This window comes from Capricornis sumatraensis, chromosome 2, assembly GCF_032405125.1.
Source record: "Capricornis sumatraensis isolate serow.1 chromosome 2, serow.2, whole genome shotgun sequence".
Classification (NCBI taxonomy): Eukaryota; Metazoa; Chordata; class Mammalia; order Artiodactyla; family Bovidae; genus Capricornis; species Capricornis sumatraensis.
The window spans coordinates 196,076,822-196,093,212 of NC_091070.1; the positions used below are offsets into that span (position 1 = coordinate 196,076,822).

Genomic DNA, 16,391 nt, shown 5'->3' on the forward strand with positions numbered 1-16,391 from the left:
TAGAAGCTTTACCATTTTTCCTTATTACATTTAGAGTTATAATTCATCTGGAGTTGATATTTTTGTGTGTGGTATTAGATAGGCTCAAGTTTTTTGTTATATTTTTTCTTACAAATATATGTTTGACTATCATTTATTAAAAATACTGTTCTTTCCCTACTTCTTAGCAGTGCCTTTTTTGTCATAAATTGACTACACTTATGATGTGTAGACCTGTTTTCTGAACTGTTTTTTGTTACATTGTTATATTTATCTACCCTTGCTTCATTACTACTATATTTTATTTTTAAAAAATTCTTGATAATCTGGCAGAATAGGTCCTTGAACTTTGTTCTTTCCAAGGTTGTCTTGGCTGTTCTTGAATCTTTGCATATTCATATATACTTACAGTCAGGTTATCAGTTTTAACAAAAAATTGTGTCAGGATTATAATTGAGTTTATACTGAATTTAGAGGCTAATCTGGAGAGAATTAACATCTTTACAGCATGAAATCTTCAATTCCATGAACATAGAATATCACTCTATTTATTGAACTTGTTTTCAATGTCTCTTACTATTCTGGGATTTTTGTTGTTGTCTTTTATATTTTTCATTAGATAGTCTCCAAGTACTTAAACCTTTGTGATTGTGATGTAAATGCTGTTTAAAATTTTTCATTCCTTGTTTTTTAATACTTTGAATTTTGTTTTTTTGCATATTGTTCTGGTTAAGATCTTTTTTTATACTGTTGAAAGGAGTGATCTAGTGAGTATCCTTGAATCATTCCCATTCTTACAGGTAGAGATTTCAGTGAGTGTTTAAAAGCAATGTTAGTTATAGGTTTTCTATAGCTACTTTTTATCAGGCTAATGAAATTTCTTTTTTCTCCTGTAAAGAAATTATCTTTTAGTGATTATAATTGGTATTGAGGTTGACTAAAGAGTCGGACATGACTGAACAACTGAACTGAGCTGAACTGAATGAATACTTCTTCATAGGTTGAAATGGCCAGAGACATTTTCTTCTTCTGTTAATGTTGTGCATTAAGTGATTAATATTTGACTGTTATGTTATTCTTTTCCATTTACTTCTGGATATACTTTGCTAATGTTTTAGAAATTTTACATCTATGCTTAAAGTATTTAGTAAAGTAAAATGATTTTTTTTCTTGTAATGTTAACATGTTTTGATCTCAAAAGGCCTGCCATATATAGCAAATAAAAATCCCATGAATAATTACACTGAAAATATTTATTTTTTATCTGAAATTTAAATTTAACTTGGTGTACTATATTTTATCTGGCAGCACAACTAAGTTCAGAAATGTTGCTTCTCTCTTTTCTTCTGGAAGAGTTTGTGTAATATTGGTGTTTTCTTCTGTGAACATTTGGTAGAATTTATCCGTGAAGTAATCTATGCCTGGAATTTTGTTAGATTTAGAGATAAATATTTCATTTTGAGTGTGCTTATGTAAATTAAAATTTGAATTATTCATTGATGGTATATAGGACAGATATTAATTTTATATATTGACCTATATCCTGCAGGATAGTCAATTCTTATTTATTGGATATTTTATTCTTTTTAACCTGATTATGATAGAGGTTAAACATTGTACCCCTGATTTTTTAAAACGTAATATAAATGAAGAGTTTCACCTCTTTCCAAACAAAGCAGTGACAGTAGAGCAACACAACATCCATGTTTTGCTTCTTATGTTTTAGGTATTTTGTTATTTGTGTGTGTACTCAGTTGCTTAGTCGTGTCTGACTCTGGGCAGCCACACGGACTGTAGCCTGCCAGGCTCCTCTGCCCATGGAATTTTCCAGGCAAGGATACTGGAGGGAGGTGCCATTTCCTACGCCAGGGGATCTTCCCATCCCAGGGACTGAACCCGCGTCACTTGTGTCTTCTGCATTGGCAGGCGGATTCTTTACCACTAGTGACACCTGGGAAGCCCGTTGTGTTATTTAATTCTATATGCATTTGTAGTTTATAAGAGGTTATTATTATTGTTTTACATTATGTTTTTAGAGTTACCTTCTAATTACTCCTTCTGTTGCTTTTAGTTTCTTTCTGCATTTCCTTCCTTCCATCTGGTATCAGTTTCTTCTGCTTGAAGAACACCTTTTAGGTTTTGCTTTATTGTGGGTTTATTAATAAAAAATAAAATATTTTCAGAAATGTATTTATAATCTCATTTCTTCCTTCATTATTGAAGAGTAATTTTTTTACTGAATATAGAATTCTGGATTGGAAAGTTTGTCTACTTCTTCATTAATTTGAAAAAATTTTCCTTTTGCTTTCCAGAAGAAAACAACTATTGATTTAGTTTTGTTCCTGAAAGGAAAGCTTTTCTTTTTGGCTGCTTTTAAGATAGTCTTTGTGTTTTAGCAGTTTAACTAATATGTACCTATATGTGGCTTTTTTATTATTTATTTTGCTTGGAGTTCATAGGATCTCTTTGATATGTGTCTTGATGATGTCTGTCAATTTTAGGAAATGGTAGTACTGTCCCCTTAAATGAAAGGTTCTGTACCATTCTTCTTTCCCCAGAAGTAAAGTTTGTGTAAGATGGCTCCTGGTGATTTCTGCCTCTATATGTTCATGCACTTGTTTAGTATCCTTCTGTCAAGTGTGAGTGACAACAATAAAGTGATGATGATTAGGTTCCAGGTTTAGTTTGTCTGAAGCATCGTTTTCCCCTTGTTCCTTTATTCTTGAAAAATATTTTCCCTGGGTATAGGATCTAAGTTGTTATTTTCCTTTAACACATTGATTGAAGATATCATTCTTCCATTATATTCTGGCCTTTCTGTTTTGTTTTTAGTGGGCCAGTCTCATGGCATTCCTGTGATTTTATATTGCTCCTTTTCTATGGCTTCTTTTATAACTTAAAACAAATGTTTTAATTGAGGCATAATTTTTTTTGTTGTTGTTGTTCAGTCACTAAGTCATGTCCAACTCTTTGTGACCCCATGGACTGTAGCACACCAGGCTTCCCTATCCTTTATTATCTCCCACAGTTTGGTCAAATTCATATCCACTGAATGGGTGATGCTGTCTGTCTCATCCTCTGTCACACCCTTCTACTTTTGCCTTCAGCCTTTCCCAGCATCGGGGTCTTTTCCAAGTAGTCGGCTCTTCGCATCAGGTGGCCAGTGTATTGGAGCTTCAGGTTCAGCATCAAGTCCTTCCAGTGAATGTTCAGGGTTGATTTCCTTGAGGATTGACTGGTTTGATCTTGCTGTCCAAGGGACTCTCAAGAGTCTTTTCCAGCATCACAGTTTGAAAGCATCAATTCTTCAGTTCTCAGCCTTCTTTATGGTGCAGCTGTCACATCCATCCATGACTACTGGAAAAATGATAGCATGGACTGACTATATGGACCTATATAGCAAAGTGATGTCTCTATTTTTCAATTAGCTGTCTAGGTTTTTCATAAGTTTTCTTCCTTTAAATCTTTTAATTTCCTGGCTGCATTCACTGTCTGCAGTGATTTTGGAGACTAAGAAAATAAAATCTGTCTCTGTTTCCACTTTTTCTCCTTCTATTTGTCATGAAGTGATGGGACTGGATGCCAGGATCTTAGTTTTTTGAATGCTGAAATTTAAGCCAGCTTTTTCATTCTTCTCTTTCACCCTTATTAAGAGGTTCTTTAGTTGCTCTTCACTTTCTGCCATTAGAGTTGTAGCATCTACACTTATGTGAGGTTGTTGATATTTCTCCTGGAAATCTTGATTCCACTTGTGAGTCATCAAGCTCAGCATTTCACATGATGTACTCTTCAAAAATGTTAATAAGCAGGGTGACGATATATAGCCTTGATGTACTCCTTTCCCAATTTGGAACCAGTCCATTGTTCCATGTCTGGTTCTGACTGTTGTTTTTTGACCTGCATACAGGTTTCTCAGGAGGCAGGTAAGGTGGTCTGGTATTCCCATCTCCTTATGAATTTTCCACCGTTTGTTGTGATCCACACAGTCAAAGGCTTTAGCACAGTCACTGAAGCAGATGTTTTTCTGAAATTCTCTTGCCTTTTCTATGATCCATTGGGTGTTGGCAATTTGATCTGTGGTTCCTCTGCCTTTTGTAAATCCAGCTTGTACATCTGGATGTTCTCATTTCACATACTGTTGAAGCCTAGCTTGAAGTATTTCGAGCATTACCTTGCTAGTGTGTGAAATGAGCGCAGTTGTACAGTAGTTTGAACATTCTTTGACATTGCCTTTCTTTGGGATTGGAATGAAAACAGGTTTTCCAGTACCACACCATTGTGGTTATCTGGGTCATTAAGACCTTTGTTGTATAGTTCTTCTGTATATTCTTGACATCTCTTCTGCTTCTGCTACTGCTAGATCCTTGCCATTTCTGTCCTTTATTGTGCCCATCTTTGCATGAAATGTTCTTTTGATGTCTCCAGTTTTATTCAAGAGATCTCTAGTCTTTCTCATTCTATTGTTATCTATTTCTTTGCATTGTTCACTTAGGAAGGCTTTCTTATCTCTCCTTGCTGTTCTTTGGAATTCTACTTCAGTTGGGTATATCTTTCCCTTTTTCCTTTGCCTGTCACTTCTCTTCTTTTCTCAGCTATTTGTAAGGCCTCCTCAGACAACCGGTGTGCCTTGTTGCATTTCTTTTTCCTTGTGATGATTTTGGTCATCGCCTCCTCTACAGTGTTATAAACCTCCGTCCATAGTTCTTAAGGCACTCTGTCTACCGGATCTAATCCCTCGAACCTATTTATCACTTTCACTGTATAGTCATAAGGGGTTTGATGTAGGTCATACCCGAATGGTCTAGTAGTTTTCTCTACTTTCTTCAATTTTAGCCAGAATTTTGCAATAAGGAGCTGATGATCTGAGCCACAGTCAGCTCCTGGTCTTGTTTTTGCTGACTATATAGAGCTTCTCCATGATTGCAAAGAATATAATCAATTTGATTTCATTATTGACCATCTGGTGATGTCCATGTGTAAATCTGTCTCTTGTGTTGTTGGCAAAGAGTGTTCGCTGTGACCAGTGTATTCTCTTGGCAAAACTCTGTTAGCCTTTGCCCTGCTTCAATTTTGTACTCAAAGGCCATTCTTACCTGTTACTCCAGGTATCTCTTGACTTCCTACTTTTGCATTCTAGTCCCCTATGATGAAAAGGACTTTTTTTTTTTTTTTTGGTGTTAATTCTAGATGGCCTTGTAGGTCATCATAAAACCATTCAACTTCAGCTTCTTTGACATTACTGTGTTGGGGCATAGACTTGGATTACTGTGATATTGAATGGTTTGCCTTGGAAATGAACAGAGATCATTCTGTCATGAGCGCGTGACTTCACTTTCACTTTTCAGTGCATTTTGGACTCTTTTATTGACCATAAGAGCTACTCCATTTCTTCTAAGGGATTCTTGCCCACAGTAATAGATAGGGAGGAAGTGTCTTTTGCTGAACTTCAATTTGGTTTCTTTAAAAAAAAGTGTTCAGTATTTTTTATGAAAATATTTGAATGTATAGAAAAATTTAAAGGATTTTACAGTTAACATCTATCACCTTGTCACTTATATTCTACCATTAACATTAAAAATTTTTATTTTATATTGGAGTATAATTCATTACAGTGTTTTGTTAGTTTGAGGTGTATAGCAGTGATTCAGTTATATATATACAAGTATCTTTATCTTTTTCAAAATATTTTTTCCTATTTAGGTTATTACAGAATATTGAGTAGAGTTCCCTGTGCTATACAGTAGGTCCTTGCTGGTTATCTTATTAATTTGCTTTGTATCTCTTATCATGCCTGGTATTAAGATGGCACCATCTGGGAAAGTAGAAAAAGTGGCTGGAGGTCCTTTAGAGATGATTTGAGATCAAATGTCGACCAAGTGTTATAGAATTCTTGGTTGTAATTTTGCTATCTCAGTGCTTTGATATGAGACTTAAGTTGTAAAATTGTTAGTGTGACTGAAAAGGAACTAGAGGAAAAGCTAACTGAATTTTTAATTTTTCCATATGTGCCAAAAGTAGGGGAGATGATAGCTACTTTTTTTCAGCATGCTCAAGGAGTATAATTTGGCCATTTTGCAGTTTATGTTGTTTGTGTTTTAAGACTGGTTAAATGTTTAGGTTTGCTACATTGCTGTTGTGACTAACATCTGTGTACCAGTTGGCAGATAAGGTTTTGCCATCTTTTTGTATTGTTAAAAGCATAGATGAAGCAAAAATGTCACGGTGTTTTGTATGGATTATAGTTCAGGAAGCTTACAGAAAAATTTAAGGCCTGAGCAAGTGAATTTGAGTGTTTTATGAAATCATTTATAGCATTTCCACATTCCTATAAAGAAATGTACTCTAGGACTTTCGCAGTGGTCCAGTGGTTAAGAATCCACCTGGCAATGTGGGGAATGTGGGTTTGATCCCTGGTCCAGGAAGATTCCACATGCCACAGGGCAACTAAGCCCATGCACCAGAACTTTTGAACCTGTACTCTCAAGCCCACAAGCTGCAACTTTTGAAGCCCTAGCACCCTAGAGCCTGTGTACTGCAACTAGAGAATAGCCCCTCACTCGTTGCAACTAGAGAAAACCCATGTAGCAACGAAGACCCAGTGCAGCTAAAAATAAATAACTAAATACATTTAAAGAAAACTTAAAAAAAAGAATTGTACTTTATATTCTTATTGATTGAAAAATATCTGTTACCACAGCTCAATTAAATGAATTCAGCATTATTAATTGCAGCTATTTATTCTGTATGGCCATAGCAAACACCCTCTTCCAGCAACACAAGAGAAGACTACACATGGACTTCACCAGATGGTCAACACCAAAATCAGATTGATTATATTCTTTGCAGCCAAAGATGGAGAAGCTCCATACAGTCAGCAAAAACAAGATTGGGAGCTGACTGTGGCTCAGATCATGAACTCCTTATTGCCAAATTCAGACTTAAATTGAAGAAAGTGGGGAAGACTGCTAGACCATTCAGGTATGACCTAAATCAAATACCTTATTATTATACAATGGAAGTGAGAAATAGATTTAAGGGACTAGATCTGATAGACAGAGTGCCTGATGAACTATGGACAGAGGTTCATGACATTGTACAGGAGACAGGGATCAAAACCATCCCCATGGAAAAGAAATGCAAAAAAGCAAAATGTCGGTCTGGGGAGGCCTTACAAATAGCTGTGAAAAGAAGAGAAGCGAAAAGCAAAGGAGAAAAGGAAAGATATAGGCATCTGAATGCAAAGTTCCAAAGAAGAGCAAGAAGAGATAAGAAAGCCTCCTTCAGCAATCAATGCAAAGAAAGAGAGGAAAACAATAGAATGAGAAAGACTAGAGATCTCTTCAAGAAAATTAGACATACCAAGGGAACATTTCATGCAATGATGGGCTCAATAAAGGACAGAAACGGTATGGACCTAACAGAAGCAGAAGATATTAAGAAGATGTGGCAAGAATACACAGAAGAAATGTGCAAAAAAGATCTTCATGACCCAGATAATCCCAATGGTGTGATCACACTCCTAGAGCCAGACATCCTGGAATGTGAAGTCAAGTGGGCCATAGGAAGCACCACTATGAACAAAGCTAGTGGAGGTGATGGAATTCCAGTTGAGCTATTTCAAATCCTGAAAGATGATGCTGTGAAAGTGCTGCACTCAATATGTCAGCAGATTTGGCCACAGGACTGGAAAAGGTCAGTTTTCATTCCAGTCCCAAAGAATGCTCAAACTACCGCACAATTACACTCATCTCACAGGCTAGTAAAGTAATGCTCAAAATTCTCGAAGCCAGGCTTCAACAATACGTGAACCGTGAACTTCCTGATGTTCAAGCTGGTTTTAGAAAAGGCAGAGGAACCAGAGATCAACTTGCCAACATCCGCTGGATCATAGAAAAAGCAAGAGAGTTCCAGAAAAACATCTATTTCTGCTTTATTGACTATGCCAAAGCCTTTGACTGTGTGGATCACAATAAACTGTGGAAAATTCCGAAAGAGATGGGAATACCAGACCACCTGACCTGCCTCTTGAGAAACCTGTATGCAGGTCAGGAAGCAACAGTTAGAACTGGACATGGAACAACAGACTGGTTCCAAATAGGAAAAGGAGTACATCAAGGCTGTATATTGTCACCCTGCTTATTTAACTTCTATGCAGAGTACATCATTAGAAATGCTCGGCTGGAGGAAGCACAAGCTGGAATCAAGATTCTGGGAGAAATGTCAATAACCTTGGATATGCAGATGACACCACCCTTATGGCAGAAAGTGAAGAGGAACTAAAGAGCCTCTTGATGAAAGTGAAAGAGGAGAGTGAAATAGTTTGCTTAAAACTCAACATTCAGAAAACGAAGATCATGGCTTCTGGTCTCATCACTTCATGGGAAATAGATGGGGAAACAGTGGAAACAGTGGCTGACTTTATTTTTCTGGGCTCCAAAATCACTGCAGATGGTGATTGCAGCCATGAAATTAAAAGATGCTTACTGGTTTTTCCAGTGGTCATGTATGGATGTGAGAGTTGGACTGTGTAGAAAGCTGAGCACTGAAGAATTAATGCTTTTGAACTGTGGTGTTGGAGAAGACTCTTGAGAGTCCTTTGGACTGCAGGGAGATCCAACCCGTCCATCCTAAAGGAGATCAGTCATGGGTGTTCATTGGAGGGACTGATGTTGAAGCTGAAACTGCAGTACTTTGGCCACCTCATACGAAGAGTTGACTTATTGGAAAAGACTCTGATGCTGGGAGGGATTGGGGGCAGGAGGAGAAGGGGACGACAGAGGATGAGATGGTTGGATGGCATCACTGACTCGATGGATGTGAGTTTGAGTGAACTCTGGAAGTTGGTGATTGACAGAGAGGCCTGGCGTGCTGTGATGCATGGGGCCATAAAGAGTTGGACATGACTGAGTGACTGAACTGAACTCCTTGGAGGGAAAGTTATGACCAACCTAGGCAGCATATTAAAAAACAGAGATGTTACTTTGTCAACAAAGGTTCGTCTTGTCAAGGGTGTGGTTGTACCAGTAGTCATGTATGGATCTGAGAGTGGACTATAAAGAAAGCTGAGTGCCAAAGAGTTGATGCTTCTGAATTGTGATGTTGGAGAAGACTCTTGAGAGTCCGTTGGACTGCAAGGAGATCCAACCAGTCCATCCTAAAGGAGATCAATCGTGGGTGTTCATTGAACGGACGATGTTGAAGCTGAAACTCCAGTATTTTGGCCACCTAATGCGAAGAGCTGATTCACTTCAAAAGTCCCTGATGCCTGGAAAGAGTGAAGGCAGGAGGAGAAGGGGACGACTCAGGATGAGATGGCTGGATGGCATCACCGACTCGACGGACGTGAGTCTGATCTCATTCACTTCAGTTCAGTCGCTCAGTCGTGTCCGACTCTTTGCGACCCCATGAATCGCAGCACGCCAGGCCTCCCTGTCCATCACCAACTCCCGGAATTCACTCAGACTCACGTCCATCGAGTTGGTGATGCCATCCGGCCACCTCATCCTGGGTCGTCCCCTTGTCCTCCTGCCTTGAATCTTTCCAGGCATCAGAGTCTTTTCCAATGAGTCAACTCTTCACATGAGGTGGCCAAAGTACTGGAGTTTCAGCTTTAGCGTCATTCCTTCCAAAGAACATCCAGGGCTAATCTCCTTAAAATGGACTGGTTGGATCTCTTTGCAGTCCAAGGAACTCTCAAAGAGTCTCCTCCAACACCACAGTTCAAAAGCATCAATTCTTCGGCGCTCAGCTTTGTACACAGTCCAACTCTCACATCCATACATGACCACTGGAAAAACCATAGCCTTGACTAGACATTAGGATTTAATATTTTTAAAAATCACTCCAATGCTGCCCTAACCCAGTGTAATAGTTTCAACCTTACAAAAATATACTGTATGATTAATTTGTGAAATTCAAATGAGCATCAATCACTTTTACTCCTTCACCTCTAATATATGGTATTATTTTGTTTTGGGGATTTCTTAGTTAAGACATTAAATCATTTCAGGGAAAATATAGATTTCCCTGATGAAATTTGAAACCAAGGGAATACCACTGTTCCTTGACATTGGTCTAATTAGTTTGGGAATCAGGGATTCTTAAACTTCAGTGAGCTAAAATTCACCTGGGGAACTTGTTGCAGAGCCCTGTCGTACCTCCAACCAAGTTTGTGATTTTTATGAGCTTCTTTCATTATCTGGTTAGAACACTAAAGAGAATACATTGGAGTTGAAGGGTGTTGGTTCCCTGTGTCATTCAGTCTACAGTTGCCTTAAGTCCACGTTCCTACTTTTTGAGGTTCTGTTTTGCTTATTCACATATCTATCTCAATACCTTAGCTCTTTTTTCTCTCTCAACATCATGCTTAAGGAAATGGCAGCACTATAACAGTAGACATAATGCCTAAAGACCTGATTTACAGCTCCATTCTAATATTTACTGTAAGAGTATTGCTGTTTGGTTAAATTAACTCTTTTAATCCTCAGGTAATCATAATTATTTCACAAGGTTATAAGGATTAAACAATACATATGGAAAGTGCCTAGCAATGTGTTTGTCATATTGACTCTGATTTCATATTGAGTGCTAGATATGAAAAAGTGTTCCCGTTACTATTGCTGTATAATAAACTAATCCAAAGCTTCAGTGGCTTAAAATAGATACCTTATTATGTTCACAGATCCCATCGATCAGAAATTTTAAAAGATTATGGTAGGGATGGCATGTCTGCTCCACGAAGTCCAGAGCATTAGCTGGCATGGCTTAGAGTGACTCCTTGTTGGGAGCTGGAATATCTGAAGCTAGAGGATCTGCTTCCAAGATGGTTTCATCACTCATGTTTCTGGCACCTGTCCTGGGATGGCTACAAGACTGAGCTCAGCTAGGACAGTAAACTGAATCATCTCTACATGACCTCTCCATGTGGTTTGTGCTTTTCTCACAGCTTGGGGTCAAGTTCTGAAAAGGAGTTTCCCAAGAGTGAACTTTTAAGGAAACCATGTGGAAAGTTACCATCCATAGCTCTTTATTACCTAGCTTCAGAAATCACATAGTATACTACTGCTGTACTTCGATGGTCAAAGCAGTCACACAAACCAATATAGGTTTAAGAGCCCACTTCTTTTTTCTTTTTTCATGGAGGCAACACAGCATCTATTTTATTTTTCATTGGCATTTAGGTTGTTCCTGAGTTTTCACTGTTCCAAATGATGCTATGACAGATGTTCTTGTGCACGTCATCTTATATACAAGGGCGCATCCCTGCCTAAATAGGAATCTGGGTCACACAGGATGCACATATAATGTTCAGAATATTGCCAAATTTCCCTCCAAAAATAAATTACAGATTTGTACTCATTCCAGAAGAGCTCACTTCTTGATGGCAGTGTTGTCAGAGAATTTGTGGCTAGTTTCAAAAATGTACAGAGTCATTGGAGACTTTACATCTATTCTAGTTTCAATTCTTGTCCTGTTAAAGTTAAAACCACTTTAACAAATTATGTATGTATGTGTGTGCATGCATGCATGCTAAATTGCTTTAGTTGTGTCCAACTCTTTGCACCCTATGGACTATAGCCTGCCAGGTTCCTCTGTCCTTGAGATTCTCCAGGTGAGAATGCTGGAGTGGGTTGCCATGCCCTCCTCCAATATGTATGCATGCATATGTATGTATATATATGTATGTGTAGTTATTGTTATTAATTTCAGAATTCCATAAAGATACATCAGTAGACTTTATGAAGTAAGTATTTTCACAGATGCAGAAGTCAGAGGTTATGGAATCTTAGGTCTGGAAAGGACCTTACAAATCTGTGATGGTTAATTTTATGTGTCAACTTGGCTGGACCATAGTGCCTGGATATTTGATCTGGCATGCTAGATGTTCTGTGAGAATGCTTTTGGTTGAGATTTATATTTTATATTGGTGAACTTAGTAAAGCAGATTGCCCTTTATAACATTGATAGGCCTCATCCAATCAGTTGAAGGCCTGGACAGAAAAAAGATTGACATCTCCTGAGCAAGGGGGAATTATGTAGAAGATGCCAACTGCAGCATTGACTTTTTCCTAGGTATACAGCCTGCTGACCCATCTTGTAGATTTTGGACTTGCCAGCCTCCATAACTGCATGAGCAAGTTCCTTAAAATTAAATTCTCTCTTTCTCCCCATCCTATTAATTTTCTTTCTCTGGAAAGCTCTGAATAATACAAGATCATTTAGGCCAACCCCTTTGGTTTTACAGATTTGGAAACATAAAGACTAATAAAGAGAAACAAATTGACCAAGATCAAACATCAAGTTATTGAGAAAGCCACAACATGAACCCATCTCTTGGTTTCCAATTCAACACTCTTATCTGAAATAACCATGCCCAGAGCTATAAAACCAGGTGGAAAAGCTCACCCTCTTCTACTTCAAATAAAAAATAAGCATATTGAGTACTTTCCATACATCAAGTCCTTTTGAAGTAGTTTGTATTTTTCTTTCAGTTTAATTTTCACAACAGCCCTAGGAAATAACTATTGTTATTATTGTCTTTAATTTTGCATATTTGGAGGGCAAATGACTTGCCTAAGATGACACAGATAGTCAGCAACAGACCTGTTATCTGAATTTAGATCTCTGTATCTGGGATTGGGATTCGTAATTATTATGCTACATTCTCTGCATATTTCTTTTATACCCATCACTTACTGATAGGCAAGGAAGAAGTGATTGGATTCAGTGAACTTTTGATTCTCATCAGCCTGGAGCCTTTTCCCTTCATTGGTTTGGCACAATAAGTGATTCATACAGCTTACCTTTAGGTGTTAATTATTTATGATCCCTTATCTTTTGTTAATACTGATCCTTTCCTGAGTGAAAATATCTAGGCTGTTGTCTGACTGTTGCTAGTTGAGACATTTCTGCAGTGGATGCTTTTACCATGAAATTATGTTCCATGGACACATGTAAATTTTCTGCTGCCATTAACCCTTATTGTCTCTCCTGCATCTTATTTCTCTTGCCTTTTCTCCCTTCCTGTAGTGCCAGTAGAAGGGGCTGAGGGGAGAGGGTGGTGGTGGGGAGAAGTTTTTCATTTAGGAGCATTGCTGCTGCTGCTGTTGCTGCTGCATCACTTCAGTCATGTCCGACTCTGTGCGACCCCATAGACGGGCAGCCCACCAGGCTTCCCCGTCCCTGGGCCTCTCCAGGCAAGAATACTGGAGTGGGTTGCCATTTCCTTCTCCAGTGCAGGAAAGTGAAAAGTGAAAGTGAAGTCGCTCAGTCGTGTCCAACTCTTTGTGACCTCATGGACTACAGCCTACCAGGCTCCTCCGTCCATGGGATTTTCCAGGCAAGAGTACTGGAGTGGGGTGCCATTGCCTTCTCCGAGCAGAGCATTAAGTTGCATATTACTTTCAGTTTCATATAGTTACAAAGGGAGCTTACTCATTATTAGTTTATAGGACTAAAAAAGGAAAAAATATAACCAATTCAGTGGTTTGTGCTCCTTTAGCATTTTGATTTCTGAGTGCTAATATTTGAAGTGTACAAATAAGATGGTGATCAGTCAGTAAAGGATTAACATTTGGGAACTGGGATTGGAAAGACCGTAGATTTTAATAGCACTTACCTTGTGCAAATTACTCAAGTTTACTGAACTTGAGGTAAATGTCCTGCAGATCTATTGTGTAATAGATTGAAGGCAATTTTATTTTGTCATTATTTAGTATATTTGGAGCACCCGATACACAGCTTTCCTTCTGTCTTCTAGAAAATCAATCAGCTGTAAGTGCTGTGATGAATGCAAAGAAGTAATACATTGTTCTTGCCTGTGGGAGCTTAGACTCTAATTGAGGACATAGAACATATCCGTCAGTTCAGTTCAGTTGCTCAGTCATGTGCGACTCTTTGCAACCCCATGGACTGCAGCACGCCAGGCCTCTCTGTCCATCACCGACTCCCGTAGCTTACTCAAACTCATGTCCATTGAATTGATAATGCCCACCATCTCATCTTCTGTCATCTCCTTCTCTTTCTGACTTCAATCTTTCCCGGCACCAGGGTCTTTTCAAATGAGTCAGTTCTTCCCATCAGGTGGCCAAAGGATTGGAGTTTCAGCTTCAGCATCTGTCCTTCCAATGACTATTCAGGACTGATTTCCTTTAGGTTGGACTGGTTAAGGGACTCTCAAGAATATTCTCCAACACCACAGTTCAAAAGCATCAATTCTTCAGCGTTCAACTTTCTTTATAGTCCAACTCTTATATCCATACATGACTACTGGAAAAACCATAGCTTTGACTGGACGGATCTTTGTTGGCAAAGTAATGGCTCTGCTTTTTAATATGTTGTCTAGGTTGGTCATAACTTTTCTTCCAAGGTGTAAGCATCTTTTAATTTCATGGCTGCAGTCACCATCTGCAGTGATTTTGGAGCCCCCAAAGGTAAAGTCTGTCACTGTTTCCTTTGTTTTCCCATGTATTTGTCGTGAAGTGATGGGACTGGATGCCATGGTCTTAGTTTTTGAATGTTGAGATTTACGCCAGCTTTTTCACTCTCCTCTTTCACTTTCATCAAGAGGCTCTTTAGTTCTTCTTTGCTTTCTGCCATAAGGGCAGTGTCATCTGCATAAATGAGGTTATTGATATTTCTCCCGGCAATCTTGATTCCAGCTTGTTCTTCATCCAGCACAGCCTTGACGTACTGCTTTCCCAATTTGGAACCAGTCTGTTCTTCCATGTCCAGTTCTAACTGATGCTTCCTGACCTACATATAGATTTCTCAGGAGGCAGGAGAGGTGGTCTGGTATTCCCATCTCTTGAAGAATTTTCCACAATTTGTTGTGTACCTGACTGAACTGAACTGAACACAGTCAAAGGCTTTGGTGTAGTCAATACAGCAGAAGTATGTGTTCTTCTGGAACTCTCTTGCTTTTTCAATGATTCAGTGGATGTTGGCAATTTGCTCTCTGATTCCTCTGCCTTTTCTAAATCCAGCTTGAATATCTGGAACATATAAAGCATTTAACTGGGAGAAAAAAGATTAACATTATAAGGCAAAATATATTACTGTGTGCTAAGTGAGTGACCCATAAAATAAGCATATTCAAATATATTTTGGCAATAAAAATTGAAAGAATGTGAGAATGCATGAGAATGCTCAGGGTAGGAAACAGACTTGAATTGGGCCTTATGACTATTGATTGGAGTTGATGAGCTTAGCTTTTAAAATAAATATGGGGGGTTATTGTATATGTCTGAATATGAGATAATTCTCATTTTTCTGTGACAGGATAAAAATATTTTTGTTAACCTGAAGCTATAAACTTAAAAAAAATTTTTATTTATTTATTTTTGGCTGTGCTGTGCCTTCGTTGCTATATGGATTTTTCTTAGTTGCAGTGAGTGGGGCTTATTCTCCAATTGTGGTGCTTGGGTTTCTCTTTATAGTGACTTCTCTTTTTGTAGAGTAAGGACTCTAGGGCATGTGGGCTTCAGAAGTTGCAGTATGTGGGAGTCAGTAGTTGTGGTACATGGGCTTAGTTGCTCTGTGTCATGGGATCTTCCCAGACCAGGGATTGAACCTGTGTGTCCTGCATTGGCAACTGGATTCTTTACCACTGACCCACCAAGGAAGCCCTATAAACTTTTTAAAGCTTGTATACGAAATAGTCATTAAGTTAGCTTATTAACTTATATATACATGTTTTAAGTCATACAATATAAAATATTACTTTAGAAATGTTGCTTTTAAAAAATACTCATGTAATGAAACAATTATATTCAAACACTTCACACACATTTTAAACGTTAGTGTCTTCACCATTACTGAAATTAGTCTCATATTTTTCCAGAGCACCTGATCTTAATTTTTGTTTAAGTGGTTTAAATTAGAGCACTTAAAATCTGGATATGGTACTTTTTCTGGAAATTTTAATCTCAAGCCAGAAGAACTTATTTGCTATTCATGAGCTTTACAATGAAACCTTTTCAAGTAATCTTTAACAGGCTTATTTATAATGAATGTAAAGTTTTAATTCTGAGCCAGTACCTTCCCCACTCTGCCAAATAAATATGAAATTTGTTGAATTTCTTTGCCATCCTTTTTAACTGATTCCATTTGGTAACTTGTTTTCAGTGTCCAGAACTAGTATTGTCTAAAGTTGCTTTAGGCTCTGTGTCTTTTCTAAATAGTTTTTGTTCTTAAAAAATAAAATAATGTAAAGACTCAGCTATAGGGCAGTTTCCTCTTTTCTTTGGGATAGTTTTGGGGGACAAATTTAACCCTATATTCAGTGTCGTCATTTAAAATTAACCAGAGTATTACAAGTCAGTTAGTAAGTTAGGTGAAGGAGGTGGTTGAAGTGGAATGGAGAGTCTAGAACAGTGCTGTTCAATACAAAAGCTACTAATGCCATGTAGGTA

The 16,391-nt window shown here is 38.1% G+C and overlaps 1 protein-coding gene across 2 annotated transcripts in view; it reads left to right on the forward strand.

Moving 5' to 3' along the window:
* The window catches only part of FAF1 (Fas associated factor 1), a 485,365-nt gene that overhangs the window by 92,264 nt on the left and 376,710 nt on the right, over window positions 1-16,391 (forward strand). Inside the window, exon 1 of one of the 2 annotated variants that reach the window (XM_068964658.1) lies at window positions 10,857-10,905. The exons of the other annotated variant lie outside the window; for it this stretch is intronic. The gene's annotated coding sequence lies outside the window, so the exon portion shown is untranslated. Of the gene's footprint in view, window positions 1-10,856; window positions 10,906-16,391 lie in introns of those variants that run through there. 2 annotated transcript variants of the gene reach the window in all.